A 7,035-nucleotide genomic window follows, 5' to 3' on the forward strand; every position below is an offset into this window, starting at 1 on the left:
GTTACCCCTCACCTGGGGAGGGGGAGAGGGTTGCAGGTAGAGCAGATGTTAGATCTGTTCTGCCTGATGTGCGGCTGAGTCTGTCCCCATGGAGTCCCTGTTGGGACTCCCCCTGTTCCCTCTGACCAAGGTGCCCACTAGGAGGGGCAGCTGTGCTGCCCTGGAAGGCAGGGGCCTGAGGAGCTGGCCCCTCACACCACATGACAGATGGGCCTGGAGCCAGCATGGAGTTTGCTGCTTCTCTAGCACTTAAGTGCAGGGTGGACTTATGCATGCACATGTGAGTGTGCATGAATATACGAGTGCATGTGTGTGAGTGTGTGCATGTGATTATTTGATCAGTGTCTGACCTCAGACTAGAGGCTCCAGGAAGCTGGCCCATGTCTGCCTTTAATAGTAGGAACATACATATCTGGTGGATAAATAGGTAAAGGTGGTGATTCTTACGTGTGTGTGTGTATGTGTATGGGGGTGGGGGGAGGTAAAATATACAGAACATAAAATTTACATTTTAACTATTTTTAAGTGTTCATTGGTATTGAGCACATTCACATTGTGTAGCTGTCACCTACTTCATCTCCAGAACTTTTTCATCTTCCCAAAATGAAATTCTGCCCCCATGAAACACTAACTCCCCAGCCCTGGAACCTACCATCTACTTTCTCTGAATTCGATGACTCTAGGGACCTCATATAAATGACACCACAGTATTTTTTTTGTGTGACTGGCTTATTTCATTCAGTGTAGTATCTTCAAGGTTAATCCATATCACAGCATTTGTCAGATTTTCCTTTTTAAAACTGAATAATATTCCATTATATACCTGTACCACATATTGCTCATTCATTCATTTGTCAGCCATTGTGAGTAATGCTGCTGTGAAGTTGGGTGCACAAATAAATATATCTTCAAGTTCCTGCTTTCAGTTCTTTTGGTTGTGTACCCGGGAGTGGTGGATGATGTGGTAATTCTATGTTTAAATTTTTGAGGAACCTCCATACTATCCACAATGGCTGCACCATCTTACATTCCTACCAACAGTGCAGAGGGCTCCAACTTCACATCGCTTTTTAAAAAAAGAATGGCCGCCCTGACCGGTTTGGCTCAGTGGATAGAGCATCGGCCTACGGACTCAAGGGTCCCAGGTTCAATTCCGGTCAAGGGCATGTAGCTTGGTTGCAGGCACATACCCAGTAGGGAATGTGCAGGAGGCAGCTGATTGATGTTTCTCTCTCATCAATGTTTCTAACTCTCTATCCCTCTCCCTTACTCTGTAAAAAATCAATAAAATATATTTAAAAAAATAAAAAATAAAAGAATGGCCGTTCTAATGGGTGTGAGGTGGTATCTCATTGTGGTTTGATCTGCATTCCCCAATGTTCAGTGATGTTATGCATCTTTCCATGTGCTTTTTGGCTACTTGTATATATTCTTTAAATGTCTATTCAAGCCCTTTATCCATTTTTAAAATGGTTGTTTGACTTTTTATTTTTGAATTGTAGGAGCTCTTTATATATTCTGGATATTAATTCCTTTGCAGATATATGATTTGTGGTTATTTTCTCCCATTCTATGATAGGTTGCCTTTTCACTCTTGTTAGTGTCCTTTGTGCACAAAAGTTGTAAATTTTAATGTTTCTTTTGTTACCTGTGCTTTTGGTGTCATGTAGGATATCAATGCCAAATCCAATATCATGAAGTGTTTCCCCTACATTTTCTTCTAACAGTTTTGTCTTTTATGTTTAGGCCTTTGGTTCATTTTGAGTTAATTTTTGCATGTGGTGTGAGGTAAGGATCTGACTTTATTCTTTTGCTGTGGAGACCCTATTGACCCACCACCATTTGTTGGAAAGACTATTCTTTTCCCGTCAAATCACCTTGGCACCCTTGTCAAACATCATTGACCACACAAGTAAGGGGTTATTTCTGGGTCTCTATTCTGATCCATTGGTCTAGATAGACCTGTTTTATAGATAGGAAAATGGAAACCCAGAGAGTGTCCATAATTTGGCAGAGATCACATAATCGGCAGTGGTTAGGTTGGAGTTTTGACCCTGCCATGTCACACTGGGAGATGGGAAGTGCAGAGGGCACATCTAACCTGTCAGCTTTCCCCACCAGATGACACGTAGGCCAGCAGGGGTGTCTCAAATAGGTCATACTAGCTGCCAATAATTGAGAAAGGCTTTCAGATGGAAAGTTCCTCTTGACATTGCCTTCAGCAATGCAAGGTTGTTGGGGTCAGACAATTCAGGGGAGAAGGGAGAAGGTGCCAGTCCCTGCAGAGACTGGGAAGGCTCAGGAAGATGGTGGCAGCAAAGGGGGACAAAGGGCTGCCCACAAGGGAATGAGGGAGTCCTGGGGGTTCCTGCAGGACAAGCCCCTCACCCCCAAGCAGGAGGTCAGAGAAACCACCACACTGAGAACATGCCTGCAATGCCCACCGCCCAACACGCCCACCCCTCAGAGTGCCTGTGCAGGGCAGTGCTCCCTCCTGTATGAAGCCCCACAGAGTTCGCCTGACGTTTGTGAAAGGCAATTGAAGTGTTTAGAATCCTACACTCTACAGCAGGGGTGGCAAACTTTTTGACTCGAGGGCCACAATGGGTTCTTAAACTGGACTGGAGGGCCAGAACAAAAGCATGGATGGAGTGTTTGTGTGAACTAATATAAATTAAAAGTAAACATCATTACATAAAAGGGTACGGTCTTTTTTTTTTTTTAATTTTATTCATTTCAAACGGGCCGGATCTGGCCCGCGGGCCGTAGTTTGCCCACGGCTGCTCTACAGCCAGCATCCCAGAGATGACAGAAGACCCTGCATCCATTAGAAAACCAACAGATCCTTTAAGAAAGAAAGAATACAGAATGAGAATTCACTTGTAGAAATTAAAAATAGAATATCTGGTAGGGGAAAATGAAAGAACAAAACTATATGGAAGAAAATTTAAAAACAAAGGTGGGGGGCGGGGGAGGGCGCATTTCCCAGAACAGGTGAGGCTGGTTTGGAAGGAAGGGTGCACTGGTGTCCGGCACTGCAGATGGACACAGCTGCCTTGAGGTCCACAGGGGACAAGGAGACCCTAACCCTCCCAAGAGGCCTGGCACAGGCCCCCGTGAGGCTCGGGGCAATGGCTGCACCAGGAGCAGCAAACGTCAGGCATGTGGAGGGAAAGCTGTTTCCATCTTCAATCCTGTCCTTGTCTAGCCATCCGCCAGCTGTGCAGGTGGACTGAGTCTCCAAGAGGTTTCCCCCACGTTTAGCTCCTGGAGGGTGTGCTCCAGCAAATGTGAGTCAACCAAGAGGAAGGCCTGGGCTCCAGGAACCGGAACCAACATGGGGCAGGCCCAGGGTAGCCAGGGAGTGGGCAGCAGCCCGGGGGGAGCCGTCCCTGTGTGTAGGATTGAGACGGTCTGACTCATGGAACCCTGCGGAAGGGACAGCTTTTGCAGAGCTGCCACAGGATGTGGAGGACAACAGCAAGTTCAAGGAAAACCAAGCAAATGGGTCTTTGTTCAGTCGGGCTGGGGGTGTGCAAAAAAGGAAATAAAATAGAGTAAGTATGTCAGGAAATAAAGTACAGTAAGCTGGCCCTCCCCCTTTCCCCCTCTTCCCCATCTCTTTTCCTCCCCCTTCCTCTATCCCCCCCACTCTCTCCCCCATTCCTCTCCCCCTGCCCCTTCCCCTCCTTCTCCTCTTTCCCCCACCCCTCTCCTCCCCCATGGACTATAGAGCTGTAGCAGGGTACAAGGTGAATGAAAGTTCCTGCACTGCCCCCACTGTAAACCAAAATATCAGTTGGTAAAGGGCATAAAAGTGCCTCTTCTTGAAGGAGACCTTTAAGCTGAAGGAGTAGGACAAGCCAGAATTTGCAGGGATGAGCATTCCAGTCAGAGGGAACGGCACTGCAAACCCTGAAGGGTCTTTGCTCTGCCCTCTTCACAAGTGTGGGTCTCCCACTCCCCACTTCCTTGGAAGGAGAGTGCACCCAGGAGTGGCTTCCCTGCTAGACACCCATGTTGGGTGAGACCCTGAGGTCTGCTTCAGGTGGGGAATCCATCTGGTTTCCTGCTAGCAGAGGAACCTGCAAAGTATGGTCACCTGGTGGGGGCCCCCCGAGACACACCTTTGAGGTGCATCAATTGGCAGACATGGGGCTCTGTGGGGCTTTGGGCCACCAGAGGCTGGGCTATTGACACAGGGCAGGGGCACTGGGAGGTGGAGGTGAGTGGCAGGGACAGACCAGCCGCTCCCTGAGAGCATGTCACCTCCTCGCCCTCTGTACCCATTTGCCAGTCTGCCACAACCAGGCCTTTGGTGTTCAGGAACAACCATTGAACTCCGATTAGTTGACTCAATGTCCCTGTGCCAGTGGGGGCTCCTGGCTTCCCGAGATGGGTATCTACTGGACGGCCCTGCCCCTTTCTCTACCTCTGCCCTAGGGCCTCCTGTGGGTGGAGAATCTGGGGAGGCACCCAGAGCTGCAGTGGCTGAAGGGCCATTCTTGGAGTGGTCACAGCTCATGAAGCTAGCTGTCACAGCACTGAGCTCTCACCTGGGATGGCCACATCTGGATGCAGACGTTTGGGAGAGAGGTGGCACCTATGGGTTTCTCCTTCCCCAGCACCCATTCCTGCCACTCTGAATAGCTGGACCAGGAAAGAGGCACTCCTCCTCACCTGATGGGAGCAGGACTCTGCCTATCTGTAGTGCGGGGTCCTGACTGGAGGTAAAGAGAATGGGCATCCACTGGGGGGGTGCTGAGAAGGCCTGGATCAGGGCCCCTGCACTGTGACGGGGGTATGTCCGCTGCACCTGGACCCGCATGGTGGGAGTACGGGCAGGGTGGTCCCGATGGGGAGGGCATAGGGGATGCCTGGATGTACACCGCCAACTGTTGTATGTGCCCAAGACCTGTGTGAACAAGAAGTTGCCAGAGGGAAGATGTGCCCACTGAGCTCCTGGGAAAACTGCCTCGGATGGAGGAGGGTGGGAGCCACTTTATCCTGAGGGGTCCCCAGAGGTTCCTAGCAAGGGCACTCCCCTGGGAGCCCTGGGACTGCAGGGGAGGCGGCCTACCTGGGGAGGGTCATCCTGTTTCCATTGCCTGCCTGAGGCTTTGCACCCGGGGTGGCCGAGGTGGGTGGCCTGTGCCCATCCAGGGCAGCTTGAGGGAAGGAGGGGGAGGTGGACGCTGGCTGTCGTCAGCACCTTGGGCTGTGCGGCCTCACCTGTCTGGCTGTAGCCAGTTCCCTGATGGGATGGGGTGGGTGGGTATGACTGGTGTTTGGACAAAAAGGCTAGCAGGGGGTCCCCTGAGGTGTGGGGGTGCTGTCCTTCCATGCAGGGGAAGTATCGGCTCTTACTACAAAGCTCAAATTCCTCAGGGTGTTCACCCAGGTGTCTGCCCTCATTCCTACATCCAAGGGCTCCCCTACAGGCCTGGACTTCCCACACTGACCCAGGTCACCACTGCTACTCCAACAATTGCTTACTTATTTTCTTTAACAAAGAGAAAAAACTACCAAAAAAGTAACATACTTCTTGCAAGAGATTTTTAAAAAGTAAAAAAAAAAAAAGAAAAGATTAAAGTTCTCCTGTAACCTGAGAGTTATCTAACTTTTCTGTGTGTAGTTGTAATAGGCAGTTAGACGTGAGCAGAGCAAGGATGATGGGCCTGGAAGCCCCAGATGGATGCCTTGCAAGGGGCAAACCTGGGAAAACAAGGACCTCGCCCCCAGGGTAACCTGTTTTCCTCTAGCATATCACTGGTCACAGGGCTGGACCCCTGACCTCTCATATCGCTGGTCATGCAGTTTAGACACCCCCTTCCCACTTTCCTCCTGAAAGATAGCATCTAGGTCTCAGTTGTATTTCGGCTCCAAGTCCAGAAAAGCAGCAAAACCAGACAAGCAACAGTATGGCTGCCTCAGGACCAGCTGCATTGACTAATGACCTCGCCCTGGCACTGACCAATCAGTGGAGACCACGACCCTGAAAGGACACACCTGGGAAGCTGATCCATATTCCATTGAGACCTCCTCCTGAGACCTCCTTAAGATTTCCACCTGCAAGAGAGAGAGAAATACCCTCAACTCAAAGGACCCAGCACGCATCCTGGGCTCACCCCCGAACCTGTCTCCAAGGCCCCCTTTTCTGACTTCCCAGCGGCCCCGCCCGGCTCTCCTGCTGCCTCTATGCTCAGCCCTTCCTGTTTCACTGCCCCCAGCTTCAATAAATGTCTCATTTGAGTGTGTTTTTGCTGTGGCCAATACATTCTTGCTTGTTTTGCTGCACTGTTTGTTTGTTATTTTGTTTTGTTGTGTTAATCCTCACCCAAGGACCCAGTGAGGACAGGACGGTAGCCTCAGAGTGGGCTGCGGTGTCGGGGGCCTCTCCGACTTTGGGCAGGGACCTCAGGGTGTGAGGCCAGGCTCCGAGGAAGGACTCGGGTCTGAGCCTCGAGGTGGGCGTGTGGGTAAAAGTCCAGAGGTCTCCACCAGGACGGAGAGGACAGGGGCCTGAGGACCACCGTGTGGAAGGGTGGAGGACGAGGGAGCGTGCCCGAGGGGTGGTCAGGTACTCAGCGCCGGAGGTCCAGGGAGGAAAGGCAGGAAGAGGATCGTGCTCTTGGCCGTGCGGGTCCCGGTGCCCAACGAGTGCGGATTGGCAGAGCAGGGCGTCCACGCTGCGCGCACCCACCCGGTGGGACCCGAAATATCCCGGTTTGGGACATCGCACGAACGACGCGGGGGTTCCTGGGAAGTTCAGGGTCCAAAGTATTACAATTGTAGTTTGTAAACCTTTTGATTCCCACTACAACCCCTTGGAGCAGGCGGGGCCGGACACATTGTCCTCCTGTGACCTATTGGGGTCTGGACCTCCGCGCCCCCAAACGCGCGCGTGTGCGCTCCAGCCAGCCGCGCGCAGGTGGAGGGGAAGCACGATGAGGACAAGGGCTATAGGATGAGAGGGGAGCATGGGGGCCTCGCGAGAGGCACAGGGCACCGCCCACCCCGGCGCGGACAGTTCCT

This window comes from Myotis davidii, unplaced genomic scaffold, assembly GCF_000327345.1.
Source record: "Myotis davidii unplaced genomic scaffold, ASM32734v1 scaffold135, whole genome shotgun sequence".
NCBI lineage: Eukaryota > Metazoa > Chordata > Mammalia > Chiroptera > Vespertilionidae > Myotis > Myotis davidii.